Raw genomic sequence first — 19,672 nt, 5'->3', positions numbered from 1 at the left:
TCAAGGGACGGTGGTCTAGAACTCACTATAGGTGAAAATAAAAAAGTTCAAATTAGTAGAGGGAGATAAATCCAATTTATGTGTACATCGTCACAATTATTTGATGCAATGGTGGCACCTATTTTGTTATATGGTGCAGAAGTATGGGGTTATGAAAATAATGACATTATTGAGTCTTTGCATTTAGAATTTTGCAAGTATATATTAAAGGTTAAAAAATGTACGCCAAACTATATTGTATATTGCGAACTTGGTAGAACACCCATGTCTATATGTACTAAAGCTAGAATGGTTGGTTTTTGGCAGCGAATTTTAAATGGCAAGAAAGAGAAAATATCTCGAACATTGTATGATATGTTGCATAAACTGAATGAAGGTAATGTGTACCATTCTAAATGGTTATTATATATAAAAGATATTTTTATTGAATGTGGTTATGGAAATTATTGGTATGACCAATCTGTATTAAGAAATATAAGCCTGTCTAAAAATGTAAAGAAAGTTGTTCATGAAAAAATTTGTTGAAGGTTGGAAATTACAAGTATATGACTCACCGAAGTGTATAAAATATCGTATTTATAAATCTGATTTTAAATTTGAGAATTACCTCACTGTACTTCCACCTGACTTGATGTATAATCTAATTTAATTTAGATGCGGTAGCCATACATTGCCAATTGAAGCTGGTAGATTTTTTAGTATCAATAGAGCTGAAAGAATTTGTGATCTTTGTAACAAGCAAGAACTGGGTGATGAATTTCATTATATATTTAATTGTAACTTTTTTACTCAAGAAAGACTCCAGTTTATACCTGATCATATATATAAAAACAAAAATACTGTAAGCCTGTCAAATTTAATGAATAGTCAAGATAAGTATGTACTTGTTGGGTTGGCAAAATTTTGCAAAATTGTTATGTCTGTATTTAAATGATAATATATGGATATTACTCTTTCATCTGTATACACCTACTTTATATGTATATATGTTAGTTCATGCATTACTATTGTTTGTTAAATTAAATGTACTATTATGCCTCATTTGAGGCCTTTAGTGAAATACAAAGTTTCAAAGTTTCAAGTTTCAAGTTTCATTGAATATAAGGCTTCTAAGAAACTGGGGGAAAACGAGGCTCGTCGAAATTTTCTCATGTTTTGTAGGGAATACATATATATAATATTTTCCCGGCAATGTATGTATATTATGTTATCCTCTAATATATCATTGTCGCATAAATGTTCAGTTCTTTATAATTCCAAATCGTTCAGTTATAAAACAAAAAGTGGCAGAGAGAAGAGACGTGTTTGCGGCATTGAAATTGTTGCGGTGACTAATGGTTAACGTGATGCTTAATATCGGATAGTCTATTAACCATAAATGCTGTAATATTGTTCATTCAGCGTTCGTTCAACAAACTCGTTAAACTCAGATATATGTAAAATCACTTTGTACACCTGAGTGGTAAAAAATAAAAGAAAGAACTGAGGTATATGAGTTATTGTCTTTAAATGTACAAGAAAGCTCTTTAAAACTTTAAAACGTAGACTAATTTTAGTTTGGTAAAATGAGATTATCTACAAACACAGTAACTATTATTACATATCACTTTAAATGAGAAATTCGTCTGGTATTACAAGTAAGACTTTCTCCATGTAATAACATTTTGGTATATTTTTAATTGCATATTGGTTCATAGTGGTCCGAAAGACATATATCTTTTTTGATAATTACTCTTTCGAATCGCGTATTATTTTACCAACTAATCTGTTTAAGATAAATCCGTCCCTATTTTATAGTCTCCGCGTCAATATTTTGTTCGATTCTATTTGATCACGATAGATTAATGAAGTGTTTTACTGTCGTTAATTATAAAACAGTGTATAATACATTACACCTTAAAATGACGTAAATGTAAAATAAAAATCCGTTTTCCTGACAGCATCTAACAAAATCCGTTATTATTCCAAAATTAGTCTAGAATGTTGCTATTCCAGTCTAAAAAAGAGTGCAAATGACGTAATTGATAAATGTTTTTGTGCAAATGAGAGTTTGGATGTTTTAAATAAATTGATGAAATCTAATCCTACATGGTAAATCACGTTTGTTGTTTATATTTTCTCAGTGACATAAATAAATTATTTAGCAGACTATTTAGCAAATATAATTTAAAGAAAACACGTCATTGCACATGTTTTATAAGAATATATTATACATTATTCATCTTTGAAAGTCGCTTTAAAGTTACTGGTACACAACACAAAATTGTAACCTTGAAAATTTCAAAACATTTCCAGCCAATAATGTCATCGTTTCTCGAATCTTGTTTATAACTTTATCTAATAATGTGTAGGTTTAACAATATCAAAGACATACGGGTAGGACATGAATTGGAAAATATCATGTGTGGTTTTTTTCTCTCGAAGTATTCCTGGTTTCAATCCATTGGAGATATACCGGATCAATTTCACTGATACAGCAGATCAGCCTATCTATATTAGCTTTCAAAAAACATACATCAAACAGTATTGACTAAATACCCACATTTATATAAGATGAATGTTTCGTGTAAAGTTATTTAAAGGAAAAGAATGTCAACATTGAAAGTGAAACAAAGGTAAATCATTTGATTGACCTGATTCGATCCACAAAAAAAAATCATTCTTCTACAGGTGAAAACACTGGTAAACATACATTTTTAATCTATAATTCGAGATTAAACAGACAAAGAAAATTCCAGTTGTTTAATCTATTTATATCTATATGTTTGTTCACATTGTCATCGGAGGACTTTGGAGGTCAACTCGATAGTTATTTTGAGGGCGTCTAGATTAAAATACACACGAATGAAGCTACATTTCATCGAGCCCATGCCCTGTAAATTGTTTATTTTTTATAATTTGAATGAATGTTTAACATTGTTATAAATCAAATATGAAAAATTAATTCCAATCGGTGAACAAAAATTTGAAAGCTAGTGCCCCTTTACAGTCGATGTTGGGCATATTCCAACTTAAGATAGTGAACAGACATCACAAAATACTCATATTTAAAACAAGAAGCACGTTAATACTTAACAGAAATATTCAAATTGATTGTAAGAGGAAATCATATTAGAAGGAGCAGTTCTGTACGCAATTTATTTCAGGTTAGTCCAACCAATACATAACTTACAAAACCAGATTTTTTTGAAAAAGTCTAATGATCCAAACTACCTTCAATGACAATGTACATCTAAAAAATCTGTGGATTACAATTGGTACTTATTTAACTGATGACAAATCATCTATGTATCGCCTTATAATATTCGAATGCCACTAATGTACAATGTAAAACTTTCATACTATGAGTATTTGATTTCATGTAAAACATATACAGGCGGAAATGGCTTTAAGAAAAACAACTGGGAATGCTGTTTCATCTGACTAGTTTCGATAGTATGATGTTATTATCTAGACCTCAGCAAGAGTATTAAATAAAATATGTTTTCATCCATACAGTCTTTACATTTAAAGATGCTAATGAAAAAGAAATATCATTGATGTACTGTAGTTGTTTATTCAAAGAAAAGTATGTATAAATAACATTTATCTTGAAACATAGAATACAGATTTTAAGTGCATATATCATATTCTAGATTTTAGTAATATATTTTTTGTGAGGTTGGTGTTGCTCAGTTTTTAGTTTTCTGTGCTGTGTTTTGTATACTGTCCTTTGTCCGTTTGTTTTCGACTTATGAGTGTGATTATGACCTTGATATCTATCGCTTCTGTTTTATGGTTCCGGGTATGATATTTACAAATTATGTACTGTTTAAGCTAGGGGCATTAGTTACGAGATATGCAAAAAAATAGAATATGAATTCGTTTGGTTCAATCAATAATAAAACAACAAGTGAAACTGTGTGCTACTACTCAACTCAAATTTTCAACTTGGATATCATGTGTATAAAACAAGTGAACGGTAAACAAGCATTTGTTGAGTGATGAATCTGAAAACGCATCAAACAGTATAACTGACTTATAAACCCTGAAAACCCAAACTTCAGAAATGCTTATAATGTAGTTCCTTAGAAAGATGCGACTAAAATATTCATGAGACGAACCGAATGATGGATGGACTGACAGACAGAGGTAAAACAGTGTACCCCACTTTTTATGCGGGGTATAATAAAGAAATAATAATTCGTTTTTTAGTAGCCAATTTTGTTCAATATTGTCAAAATGTGCAAAGAAATATCGCTGATAAATTATTCGCTTGCAAGTGAATGATTCGACCTCATTCAATCCGTATTCATGTGACCTTTTAATTCAACCAATTTGTTAAATATTGGTTACGTATGCATACTTCGTGTTCAGCCATTAAAAAGAAAAGAATGTCAATATTGACAGTGAAACAAAGGTGAACCATATCGTTGACTGATTCGATTAATAAAAAAAATGTTTCTTATATATGTTAGGTAAAGACATTAATTTATTAACTTTTTTAAAACCTATATCATGAAATCAAACAGACCTATAAATATCTAATGGCACGAGGTCGCTATCTATTTTACATGTATGTCTATGTTTATATCGGGCTATGTCGGCAGTATTTGAATGTTATCTCGATAGTTAATAAAATGGCGTCTAGACTAAAATACACACGAAATTCCGATACATAATTTACTATCGAGTACATGCTTTGTTAACTGTTTAATTCAGACCAAGTGTAATTTTTATATATACGTTTTAGTACGTTATAAATCAAATATAAAAATAGTCAAATCGGTGAACATGAATTTAACATCTAATTTAACTTTGAATTAAGAAGCAAATAATCTTCATTTTCTTAAAGAAAAAACACACGAAACTGAGGTTGTTATCCTGACAAAACGAAGTCGATGACACGCTTTTTCTTCCAATTAATTGCCTTCCCAAAAACAGGAAATACGTTGTCATAATACTGCTCTATGTATATATCCTTATATCATATTGTATAATAAGCCTAATCTTTAACATAATCGATCTCGCTCACATGTGTTAGGTAAAATTAGAATGATCTCATAATATTCTTAAAAAACTTAATTAAGTTATGCTCACCTACTGGTGCTTCTTTGCTTTTTTTAAATATTTTTCGCCTTTTACACTTTAAATTACTTCAGTTCAGAGCAAAATAATATAAAAGAAATGAAGACGTATAATGAAACCTAATCCTAAGCGCAAATGCATGAACGCACTTGTAAATGTTTAGATGGTGAAGGCCATATATAAGATGATACTTTGTTCAATTATTGTGTAAGATTGTTAGTTGAGTGACATTTCTGCTGAATAAATATAGCGAAACTTATCATACTATATTTAAGTGTTTACCTCACATTATTGGGAGATCACGCACATGCCATTTTTTAAATGATGCACTTCAAGGCACACATTAAAAATAAGCAGGGGGAAACATTTTACCCTTCAATAAACAAATTGTAGCTATTAATCATTTCCGTACCATTTTATTTGTTCCTGCTTTATTAGCCACAGAAGTTTCTACCATGTTTTACCCTTAAGACTTGACAATAATAAATGTATATATATTGTTCTGTTCAAAAATTTACTGAAATTCTATGGCTTCGATAATATGATGAATAACTTACTTATCTATCTTATTTAGAACTAGAAAATATCAAAAAGATGATGTGGGATGTTCATCAGATGAGGAAGCATCCAAACAACATTCACAATAGATTTTTAAGAAATCCATCAAATATAACAAGCTCTAATTCACTATAGAATTATACAAAAGTATTAAAAAACAAGCATTCTGTGAGTATTGCATAGCAATACATAGTTCCTTACAGTTGTATTAGAACAAAATTCTAACTTGATCTATAACTTGTCATGCTGTAACTATATATACCAAATATCAAGTCAATATCTTAAAGCATGACGACAAAAAGTGTTGAAAACTGATTATTTAAGTGACCTTTCTAAGCCCAAGGGCCACACATCTGCAAAATATCATCACACCGACATAAAATTCTTGTTAAAAAATTAAACTTATTTTGATAAAACCAAATACCTGTTAACATATCAATATCTTCAAGAATGACAACAAATAGTACGGAAAACTTATCAACCTTCTTTCTATTAAACATGTATCCATGTACTAACCAAATGTACATGAAATATCGCACAATTACAAACAAGAACTATCTTTAAAAAAAGATATCCAACGTATTTAAATTTGAGTATATGTTTAAAACTATCATTTCGATAACCTTCAGAAGCACAATGACTTAATGATGCAGGAACTCTTTAATAAAATCTCCATCTGAATGTAGCTACAAGAAATTCTTTACTAAGTCGGGTTATATTAAGGCAATAATATATAAGACCTCATATAAGAATATTGTGATGACACCTAAAAAATTTATTTGTCAAAAAATCAAGTGCAAATAAAAAGAAAAAAATATACATTTACTACTGTTTACATTAAACTTAATTCATGGTTAACAAAGCTAGAAACTATTTGTAGTATAAGTAGTATCTTTCTGTTTACATTCACCAAAACCCCGCGGAAATCTCACATGCGTAGGCGCGTTCTAAAAGTCATGTAAGTTCGTACAACAAAGTTTACATTAATAATTATATAATTATATAATTGTCCCGAATAAACAGCTGTCATGGATGCAAAGAGCTATTAGGGAAACAATTATTTTAATAAAAATATAAATCTTTTTAAGATCTAGTTCAAATATTTATAATTTTTCACTTGCTTTCCATCACGATATAATTTTAGAGACGTTTTTTCAAACACAACCAAATCACCCACCATGACAGCATTTTGTCCAATCACAGAAAGGATTTTCGAGCATGCGTAGTCTGTTGCCATAGTGAAGCGTCCTTAAGTTCAAAGTGCACAAACCGAAACTATACCGACTACGTCGGGAAAAAAACTTGGTTCTAGAATAACGGTATAATATAAACGTAAAGCAATAAAAGAATACCATTCCAATATAATATATCCGCGGATATTATCGAGTGCGAAATAACATTTTGTATCGCTTGTATTAAATTCATTTCTTCAATGAATACTCATGAAAATATTTTTAAGAACAGAAATAAATAACATGAAAATGTTAGTCGTGCGAAATATATAACATATAAGTAAAACAAAATCATTAATATGTACACACACGTACCGAAAAATTGTGTGTGCGAATGAATATTTCATTTATATTATGGGTATTGAATAATTGTAAGGTGTACATATCTGTCTGGCAGGTATGATATTATACGATTATGGCCCGTTGAAATGCTGAATATCCAAAATTGTCAACACGAGAAGGTTATTTCACTGAGGGCGCATTTTTGTTATACCGTACCAACAGTAGAAGTAGAAGGGCCTTTTGAAGCATTGAAAAAATGCTTACCTGACTTCTGTATCGAACTTTTTTTTTTAAATTAGAAAGGAGTAGGTCCGGTAAGGACCGATTTTGGCCTCAAATTTCATGTTCATCTAACGAATGATTTTGGACACTTTTCAATCACTTAAGTGTCTATTTCAATTGATTCAATTAGTTTATGGGAAAGATTTTAACTGATTTAGTCATTAAAAACGCTCCGATTCAAGCTTAAATATGAAAAATCTATCAAATATGCCAAAAAACGTCACTTTTCAGTTGTTTTTTGTTAAAAATGAAAGTGGTCGCATCCGTGTTCATCCTCAACCTTTATATATGTTATGTATTATCATCAAATACAACTTACTTCTCAATATAATGAATGAACACGAATGCGGCCACTTTCATTTAAGACGGAAACCGTCTAGAATTTAACAAAAATGCTGAAATTGTGATGATTTCAGTAATTTAGCATGACTTTATGATGCTAGTACTCGATATATGTGCATTATATTGTCAAAAACAGCCCATATTTATGTAGCAGAAGTATTCTTCTATCCAATAAATAGCTAAAAGATTACATTTTCACAATTTTGTAAACCTGCTCTATTTTGGGGCCAAAAAAAGGGGTCTACTCCTTTTATAGACTTTATATTTGCAAACTTCGCACTTGTAACATTAAGTTTCCTATTAATACGGGGAGATGGAATAGAATTCCAGAAATTGAAAGAAGTAAGCTTTGTCAGACTGTTCCTTGAGATAAGTAGCATTGCATACAGTTCTTTGTTGCAATGCTGATGTTATTGAAATAAGAAATGTTTACATTCTTAATTACTATAGGATCAACCCAAATATGAACAAATCTTTTGGGAATGTTGAAATGTAGCAACTTAAATTTATTGACTAACCTTTCTATTTCATCCCAACAGTGGTTAAACTGCTACGTTCTCTCTAAATCATCACATATGTAGTACTTTTTATAGTCATATATATCCATTATCATTTGATACTGTTCATGTGATTATGAGGTTATTCAAACTTTACAGATTGCACGGACTTTTTGTTAACGGGTCAATTTGTAGTTTTGTTAGAAATATTCATACTGTTTCATATCATGTAATTTATTCATTTCGCTTCTTTGTTATGTGTAAATATACATATGTATTTGACGTTCCTGTTACTCCGGAAATCTACATCTGAGTGTATTTTTAATAAACAGTTAAACAAATAAATCTTTGATATAAATTTCACAACATGCATTTGAAAAAAAGGATTTGGAGGGCTTACAATGCAATATTCCATAAAAAAAAAAAAGTCAAATCAAAATCTAACCTTAAGGCTTTCAAAAATAAATGATTTGTACTGATTTTCGGAATAACTGATATAAATCTTTGAAATAGATATAGTAAAATTCTGGAAAGAACTGTACACGGGGAATTACTCATATAATTAATGTTTATTAAGGAACATTATTCTTTCAAAATTACTTGATCGGCACTGAATTTTGAACTTGATCTAATAATACGAAAATGTTTGTCGTAAGAAATATATATACAAGTAAAACATCCTAATATCTATGAACACGTACAGAAAAATTGTGTTAACGCATTCGGAAGAATAACTGTGCTGTTCTGGTCGGGTCAGGTATTTACCTCCGTTTTTTATTCGAAGCACTCCATCGGATGAGCAATTTGAAAATATTTACTTCAATAACCAAAAGAGCGGATATCTTTATATTTTCAATATGATAGAATATAATTCAAAAATAAAATAAGTTAAAGTGAATTAAATAAGGGTTTATATTGTCTTTGGTTCGTTAAAATATTAAAAGATATTAATAAAAAAAAAAAGTTTGTACACAGCACAAATTACGGCAATATGATTCAACATTTTGCGGGAAAATATGAATGCCTGCTCAAATCCAATCTATTACAAAAATCGAATTCAGAGTATACTGATTTTTGTATCACTACAATATAATAGTTGTCACGGTGACGTTGAATTAAATGTCATATTTCATCATCCACGCACAAACTTGTCTCAGAAAAAATATGCATTTCTACATTTACCCCACTTTCAGGTATAGAGATGTGATTTTTTTTTCTGAGACAAATGCTTGTGACCATCCACAAGAACTTGCAGTCATCCGATGTTCAGTACTTCAGCACATTGAATTTTAATGTTATAGAAGTTAATTACCTTTCTTTTCAGTGACAATATAATAGAATTTGATGCGACTGTCATACAAGTGAGACGTTTAGCAAGCTATAAAACCAGGTTCAATCCATTATTTTCTACATAAGAAAATGCCTGTACCATGTCAGGAATATGACAGTTGTTATCCATTCGTTTGATGTGTTTGAACTTTTGATTTTGCCACTTGATTGGGGACTTTCCTTTTCGAATTTTCCTTGGAGTTCAGTATTTTTGTGATTTTACTTTTTTCTATATATTGATTATGTCTTTCAAATTGATTCACAGCTGTTTTTATCTGTTTATCTGTTTGGTTCTTTGGAAACATTTTAAGGCAGCACTACTATTTTCATTAGATGCGTTTATTTGGAACCTTTATTATCACAGGAGTAAACTCTTGTTGATGTTAATAGTTAATGTAGTTTTGATAGATTGATTGATCGATTGATTGACTGATTGTTGGTAATTAGCTATATATGCTTTATCGTGGGGGTCTATTTTGAATGATGGAGAAAATCAGAGTGCCTGGCGAAAATCAACAACCTTCTATGAAGTTTCAATCGCACTACGCAAACAACTCGACCAACGAGCCCCCCAGTTAGCTAGAAACGTGTATGTTGGGTAGTTAAGAATAATGAAGAAACGAATAAGAATGTAGGTTAGTTCAACATTAACCATAATAACGTGGGTTACACGTAAATCCAACATAATCAATGAACTCAATTTTACTGCCAGATAAAGAGCTCTAGCAATTATAGTTATCTGTATTACAGGTGAAAACTTCTCTTTGAAGTGTTTATTTTTGAACGCTGTTTGTTGTTTTGTCTACTTGTTACATAATTCAGGGGATAACTATTATCTGATAAATCTACTATATCGTGTACTCTGCTTATTTATGTGCTGACTTGTTGTTAACCGTAAACTTAATGATTGAATTGATCACTTAAAGTCATATGAAACCTCAAATCAAAAAAAAATAATGCATATGTTTTTTATAACTCAAGGGATAGTTTTCATTGTAAAACTTATGTACATATACTTTTTCCTGAAGAAAATTCTTTAATTTATTCATATTTAGAAGAAGTTTACTTTATTTGAATTGCTTCCTTCCAGCAAGCAATTCCCCCGATATATTTTCCGTATGCAAGGTGACCTCAGTGTGACCCATCTCGTAAAAATCCGGTGACCACTATACGCATGGATGTCCTTAAAATAAACTATTATCTGAATTTATCATATATTTAGTACAAAATACAGCTATTTTGTATATCTAATAAAGGTTCTTTTTTCCAGTCTGTATCACCTACCCTGTATCGCATGGCTAAACCCGTATCGCATACCCCGTATCGCATGGCTTAACCCGTATCGCATACCCCGTATCGCATGGTAAATCCCGTATCGCATACCTTTTTTTTTTTTTTTTTTTTTTTTTAACTAAAGTCAGTTTTTTGGGGGGTTTTTTGCTTAAGATTTTTTTTTCTAAAAATAGGTAATTTTTTTTAATGACGTCATTGTTTGGTATGTAACGTCACGAACATAAAGTTTTCATATTGTATGTGACGTCACGAACATCAAGTTTTTACAACATATTTTTTGGCACACTAAATGCAACTATAAAAAATACAAAACACTCAAGTATATACAATAATAAACTAAATATTTTCAAAACAACAGATTGTAAGGTAACCTAGGTGTTTCGTATAAATAATTGAGCAGTTATTTTAAAGCTTTGAAACAAGGCAAAAGCAGAACTGAAGGTAACCCAGTGCTATGGATCAGAAAACAGTTCATATAATATAATACTCTTCTGTTGAAATATATGATAAAGCGTATAATACATGGCAAAATCCGTATCACATGCCGTATCACCCTCGACCAATATCATCCCTCGGGCCTAAAGGCCCTCGGGCTGATATTGATGTCTCGGGATGATACGACATATGATACGGATTTTGCCATGTATTATTCTCTATTTACATGTTAAACACGTGCTCAATTTCCATGCTTTTTTTGTTTATTTTTCGTCAATTGTTGGCAAACAGGTGACATTCGTTAAACTTCGGCATCAAAACACGAACTTTAATTACCTGCCATATTTTCACAACAACACTGACCGATTGAAAAAAAAATGACGATTATACGAAATTTACACGAAAAAAATGATAAATTCGAGCACAGAAGATTAAGTTTATGATGTTTGTGTGCATTGGTTTAAGAATTGGAATAACATTATTTTTCACCGGTCACTCGTTTCTTATGACTTTAACCTTTTTGTTTTTTCTATCGTAATCATCGGTATTTTTTTCCATTTTCAATACAAAAGTGTGTACTCAGGTCGATGTAGTACAGCTTGGTGTCTGTTATAGACTTATAGCTCTAGATTGTATGCATGTATGATTAAACGGGACAGCACCAAACAACACATATAGCCAAAAGTAAAATCACAAAAATACTCCGAGGAAATTCAAAACGGAAAGTCCCTAATCAAATGGCAAAATAGAATGATACAACAAATCAAACGAATAGACAACAACATCTAGCAGTTTTACTATAATACATCGCATGTATCACTGGGGTAAAGCTGATGACCGTTAACTTACTTTATTCACGGTCAACCCAAGATGTCGGATGAAAAATTAGGTCAGTATCTGTCTTGGCTGTGAAAGTGTTTTCTTTACAAAGCATACATTGATACGATGTAAATTTATAAAAGTTTCACACGAAAATCACAAATTGCTACCGAGAAATGTGTATGAAACAGGAAATTCGATTTGAAAAAAACGCTCAGCGTAGCAAAACGCGAATATACGTAACGAAGCGTATCGAAAAGTAGTGATCCTTCGTTTAAAATGGGACCTGTCCCGTATGTTTTGAAAATTTTACAACAAACGTAGCAAAAATTAAAACCTTGTTTTACGTATCAAAGCTTAGCGGAACGTAACAAAACGGGATAACTACGTATCGAAACGTATCATTGCGTGGTGGAAATCAGGTCTACAAGTACTAATACGTCGCAAAACGTGATAAGAACGTACCACAAACCTAGTTAAACCTAGCTTTCAAAATAACGGGACATTTATATTCAAAACATAGTTGAAACGTAGCATTTTAAAACGTAGTAAAACGTAGTAAAACGTGACCGTGTGACTGGGGCTTAACTGTATACAGACAGTATTAAAAACAAAAATATACCAACAAACATAAACAATGTTATACTGTTTAACATAAAATTCGTATAATAATCAAAGCAGCATGCTAAAATAATTTCCTCTTACGACTGTCTTTGATTTTTGTAACATCTGTTTGTTTTACCTCACTGAAGAGTGTACACAAGAATAGTCTGACACGAACTTCTAATGAACACAACTTGTCGTTAGTGTATCCAAAACCGATACGACAAAAAGACGCTAACATAGATTTTGAATTTATAAAAACTTCATTTTCTTAATTCAGGTAGATATTGTCTTTTAGAAAATGGGTGGTTTGGCAAAATTGATAAACACCTCTAGTTTGACTTCGATTTTCAACAAACTTTTAGTAAGACAACGGTTTGTATGAAAAGTATAAAAAAAAGTTTCTACTTTTTTTTGTACTTCAATATAAGATGCTTTATATTGTCACTTTCTTTTTAAAGCAAAGACCAACTTTTGCGGCCAATTCTTAATAAAGTTAGCTTTGTAAATGATAGTATCGTTAAAAGCTTGATTCGGGAAAAACGCTTTAATACAATTTCTGCAGATGGTATCATACTTCTACAATAAATCTCAATATTTGATATAAAACTAAGTAAAACAGTTGGATCAATTTGTGATGTTGTGAGATACTTATATCCCTGCTTCAAAGGTTTAGTAAAAAATCTATAAGCATATTGAAACATCATAGAACACTATGAATCAACGAATGCCCATTTATAACCATTTTTTTACAACGCTATATAACTTGCTTACATATTATTAATAACTATGATCATTAGTTCTACTGAAATATATTGTTTAAATCCAAAGGAGTTTACAAAAACATTTAAAAGGTCCCATACACGCATTTTATATTGATGTATATATTTTTGACGGACGTATTGTAACCTATAGACTGTTGACGGACGTATTGTAACCTATAAACTGTTGACGGACATATTGTAACCTATAAACTGTTGACGGACGTATTGTAACCTATAGACTGTTGACGGACGTATTGTAACCTATAGACTGTTGACGGACGTATTGCAACCTAAAGACTGTTGACGGACGTATTGTAACCTAAAGACTGTTGACGGACGTCTTGTAACCTAAAGACTGTTGAAAGACGTATTGTAACCTGTAGACTGTTGACGGACGTATTTTGACGGACGTCTTGTAACCTATAGACTGACGGACGTATTGTAACCTATAGACTGTTAACGGACGTATTATAACATATAGACTGTTGACCGACGTATTGTAACCTATATACTGTTGACGGACGTATTGTAACCTATAGACTGTTGACGGACGTATTGTAACCTATAGACTGTTGACGGACGTATTGTAACCTATAGACTATTGACGGACGTATTGTAACCTATAGACTGTTGACCGACGTATTGTAACCTATAAACTGTTGACGGACGTATTGTAACCTATAGACTGTTGACGGACGTATTGTAACCTAAAGACTGTTGAAAGACGTATTGTAACCTGTAGACTGTTGACCGACGTATTGTAACCTAAAGACTGTTGAAAGACGTATTGTAACCTATAGACTGTTGACCGACGTATTGTAACCTATAAACTGTTGACGGACGTATTGTAACCTATAGACTGTTGACGGACGTATTGTAACCTAAAGACTGTTGAAAGACGTATTGTAACCTGTAGACTGTTGACGGACGTATTTTGACGGACGTCTTGTAACCTATAGACTGACGGACGTATTGTAACCTATAGACTGTTAACGGACGTATTATAACATATAGACTGTTGACGGACGTATTGTAACCTATAGACTGTTGACGGACGTATTGTAACCTATAGACTGTTGACGGACGTATTGTAACCTATAGACTATTGACGGACGTATTGTAACCTATAGACTGTTGACCGACGTATTGTAACCTATAGACTGTTGACGGACGTATTGTAACCTATAGACTATTGACGGACGTATTGTAACCTATAGACTGTTGACCGACGTATTGTAACCTATAAACTGTTGACGGACGTATTGTAACCTATAGACTGTTGACGGACGTATTGTAACCTATAGACTGTTGACGGACGTATTGTTACCTATAGACTGTTGACGGAAGTATTGTAACCTATAGACTGTTGACGGGCGTATTGTAACCTATAGACTGTTGACCGACGTATTGTAACCTATAAACTGTTGACGGACGTATTGTAACCTATAGACTATTGACGGACGTATTGTAACCTATAGACGGTTGACGGACGTATTGTAACCTATAGACGGTTGACAGACGTATTGTAACCTATAGACTGTTGACGGACGTATTGTAACCTACAGACTGTTGACGGACGTATTGTCACCTATAGACTGTTGACGGACGTATTGTAACCTATAGACGGTTGACAGACGTATTGTAACCTATAAACTGTTGACGGACGTATTGTAACCTATAGACTTTAGACGGACGTATTGTAACCTACAGACTGTTGACGGACGTATTGTCACCTATAGACTTTTGACGGACGTATTGGAGCCCTATAGACTGTTGACGGACGTATTTGACGGATGTATTGTAACCTATAGACTATTGACGGACGTATTGTAACCTATAGACTGTTGACCGACGTATTGTAACCTATAAACTGTTGACGGACGTATTGTAACCTATAGACTGTTGACGGACGTATTGTAACCTAAAGACTGTTGAAAGACGTATTGTAACCTGTAGACTGTTGACCGACGTATTGTAACCTAAAGACTGTTGAAAGACGTATTGTAACCTATAGACTGTTGACGGACGTATTGTAACCTGTAGACTGTTGACCGACGTATTGTAACCTATAAACTGTTGACGGACGTATTGTAACCTATAGACTGTTGACGGACGTATTGTAACCTATAGACGGTTGACGGACGTATTGTAACCTATAGACTATTGACGGACGTATTGTAACCTATAGACGGTTGACCGACGTATTGTAACCTATAAACTGTTGAAAGACGTATTGTAACCTATAGACTGTTGACGGACGTATTGTAACCTGTAGACTGTTGACCGACGTATTGTAACCTATAAACTGTTGACGGACGTATTGTAACCTATAGACTGTTGACGGAAGTATTGTAACCTATAGACTGTTGACGGGCGTATTGTAACCTATAGACTGTTGACCGACGTATTGTAACCTATAAACTGTTGACGGACGTATTGTAACCTATAGACTGTTGACGGACGTATTGTAACCTATAGACGGTTGACGGACGTATTGTCACCTATAGACTGTTGACGGACGTATTGTAACCTAAAGACTGTTGAAAGACGTATTGTAACCTATAGACTGTTGACGGACGTATTGTAACCTGTAGACTGTTGACCGACGTATTGTAACCTATAAACTGTTGACGGACGTATTGTAACCTATAGACTGTTGACGGACGTATTGTAACCTATAGACGGTTGACGGACGTATTGTAACCTATAGACTATTGACGGACGTATTGTAACCTATAGACGGTTGACCGACGTATTGTAACCTATAAACTGTTGAAAGACGTATTGTAACCTATAGACTGTTGACGGACGTATTGTAACCTGTAGACTGTTGACCGACGTATTGTAACCTATAAACTGTTGACGGACGTATTGTAACCTATAGACTGTTGACGGAAGTATTGTAACCTATAGACTGTTGACGGGCGTATTGTAACCTATAGACTGTTGACCGACGTATTGTAACCTATAAACTGTTGACGGACGTATTGTAACCTATAGACTGTTGACGGACGTATTGTAACCTACAGACTGTTGACGGACGTATTGTCACCTATAGACTGTTGACGGACGTATTGTAACCTATAGACGGTTGACAGACGTATTGTAACCTATAAACTGTTGACGGACGTATTGTAACCTATAGACTTTAGACGGACGTATTGTAACCTACAGACTGTTGACGGACGTATTGTCACCTATAGACTTTTGACGGACGTATTGGAGCCCTATAGACTGTTGACGGACGTATTTGACGGATGTATTGTAACCTATAGACTATTGACGGACGTATTGTAACCTATAGACTGTTGACCGACGTATTGTAACCTATAAACTGTTGACGGACGTATTGTAACCTATAGACTGTTGACGGACGTATTGTAACCTAAAGACTGTTGAAAGACGTATTGTAACCTGTAGACTGTTGACCGACGTATTGTAACCTAAAGACTGTTGAAAGACGTATTGTAACCTATAGACTGTTGACGGACGTATTGTAACCTGTAGACTGTTGACCGACGTATTGTAACCTATAAACTGTTGACGGACGTATTGTAACCTATAGACTGTTGACGGACGTATTGTAACCTATAGACGGTTGACGGACGTATTGTAACCTATAGACTATTGACGGACGTATTGTAACCTATAGACGGTTGACCGACGTATTGTAACCTATAAACTGTTGAAAGACGTATTGTAACCTATAGACTGTTGACGGACGTATTGTAACCTGTAGACTGTTGACCGACGTATTGTAACCTATAAACTGTTGACGGACGTATTGTAACCTATAGACTGTTGACGGAAGTATTGTAACCTATAGACTGTTGACGGGCGTATTGTAACCTATAGACTGTTGACCGACGTATTGTAACCTATAAACTGTTGACGGACGTATTGTAACCTATAGACTGTTGACGGACGTATTGTAACCTATAGACGGTTGACCGACGTATTGTAACCTATAAACTGTTGACGGACGTATTGTAACCTATAGACTGTTGACGGACGTATTGTAACCTATAGACTGTTGACGGACGTATTGTAACCTATAGACTGTTGACGGACGTATTGTAACCTATAGACTATTGACGGACGTATTGTAACCTATAGACGGTTGACAGACGTATTGTAACCTACAGACTGTTGACGGACGTATTGTCACCTATAGACTTTTGACGGACGTATTGGAGCCCTATAGACTGTTGACGGACGTATTTGACGGATGTATTGTAACCTATAGACTATTGACGGACGTATTGTAACCTATAGACTGTTGACCGACGTATTGTAACCTATAAACTGTTGACGGACGTATTGTAACCTATAGACTGTTGACGGACGTATTGTAACCTAAAGACTGTTGAAAGACGTATTGTAACCTGTAGACTGTTGACCGACGTATTGTAACCTAAAGACTGTTGAAAGACGTATTGTAACCTAAAGACTGTTGAAAGACGTATTGTAACCTATAAACTGTTGACGGACGTATTGTAACCTATAGACTGTTGACCGACGTATTGTAACCTATAAACTGTTGACGGACGTATTGTAACCTATAGACTGTTGACGGACGTATTGTAACCTAAAGACTGTTGAAAGACGTATTGTAACCTGTAGACTGTTGACGGACGTATTTTGACGGACGTCTTGTAACCTATAGACTGACGGACGTATTGTAACCTATAGACTGTTAACGGACGTATTATAACATATAGACTGTTGACGGACGTATTGTTACCTATAGACTGTTGACGGAAGTATTGTAACCTATAGACTGTTGACGGGCGTATTGTAACCTATAGACTGTTGACCGACGTATTGTAACCTATAAACTGTTGACGGACGTATTGTAACCTATAGACTGTTGACGGACGTATTGTAACCTATAGACTATTGACGGACGTATTGTAACCTATAGACGGTTGACAGACGTATTGTAACCTACAGACTGTTGACGGACGTATTGTCACCTATAGACTTTTGACGGACGTATTGGAGCCCTATAGACTGTTGACGGACGTATTTGACGGATGTATTGTAACATATAGACTGTTGACGGACGTATTGTAATCTATAGACTTTTGACGGACGTATTGTAGCCCTATAGACTGTTGACGGACGTATTTTGACGGACTTATTGTAACCTATAAACTATTGACGGACGTATTGTAACCTATAGACTGTTGATGGACGTATTGTAACCTATAGACTGTTGACGGACGTATCATAACCTATAGACTGTTGATGGACGTATTGTAACCTATAGACTGTTGACGGACGTATCATAACCTATAGACTATTGACGGACGTATTGTAACCTATAGACTGTTGACGGACGTATTGTAACCTATAGACTGTTGACGGACGTATCATAACCTATAGACTTTTGACGGACGTATTGTAGCCCTATAGACTGTTGACAGACGTATTTGACGGATGTATTGTAACCTATAGACTGTTGACGGACGTTTTGTCACCTATAGACTTTTGACGTACGTATTGTAGCCCTATAGACTGTTGACGGACTTATTGTCACCTATAGACTTTTGACGGACGTATTGTAGCCCTATAGACTGATGACGGACGTATTTTGACGGACGTATTGTAACCTATAGACTATTGACGGACGTATTGTAACCTATAGACTGTTGACGGACGTTTTATAACCTATAGACTTTTGACGAACGTATTGTAACCTAAAGACTGTTGACGGACGTATTGTTACCTATAGACTGTTGACGGAAGTATTATAACCTATAGACTGTTGACCGACGTATAGTAACATATAGACTGTTGACGGACGTATTGTAACCTATAGACTGTTGACGGACATATTGTTACCTATAGACTGTTGACGGACGTCTTGTAACCTATAGACTGTTGACGGACGTATTGTTACCTATAGACTGTTGACGGAAGTATTATAACCTATAGACTGTTGACCGACGTATAGTAACATATAGACTGTTGACGGACGTATTGTAACCTATAGACTGTTGACGGACATATTGTTACCTATAGACTGTTGACGGACGTCTTGTAACCTATAGACTGTTGACGGACGTATTGTTACCTATAGACTGTTGACGGAAGTATTATAACCTATAGACTGTTGACCGACGTATAGTAACATATAGACTGTTGACGGACGTATTGTAACCTA

At 33.7% G+C, this 19,672-nt stretch overlaps 1 protein-coding gene across 5 annotated transcripts in view; it reads right to left on the bottom strand.

Annotated features, from left to right (window-relative positions):
- Positions 1-19,672, bottom strand: part of LOC134683323 (soluble guanylate cyclase 88E-like) — a 184,018-nt gene that overhangs the window by 126,319 nt on the left and 38,027 nt on the right. For 2 of the 5 annotated variants that reach the window (XM_063542540.1, XM_063542545.1), the window contains exon 1: positions 5,080-5,202. The exons of 2 other annotated variants lie outside the window; for them this stretch is intronic. The gene's annotated coding sequence lies outside the window, so the exon portion shown is untranslated. Of the gene's footprint in view, positions 1-5,079; positions 5,203-19,672 lie in introns of those variants that run through there. One more of the 5 variants, XM_063542543.1, reaches the window with a different exon arrangement.

Source organism: Mytilus trossulus, chromosome 9 (genome assembly GCF_036588685.1).
Source record: "Mytilus trossulus isolate FHL-02 chromosome 9, PNRI_Mtr1.1.1.hap1, whole genome shotgun sequence".
In the NCBI taxonomy this organism is placed as follows: Eukaryota; Metazoa; Mollusca; class Bivalvia; order Mytilida; family Mytilidae; genus Mytilus; species Mytilus trossulus.
This window is presented reverse-complemented; position numbering and strand designations above follow the sequence as displayed.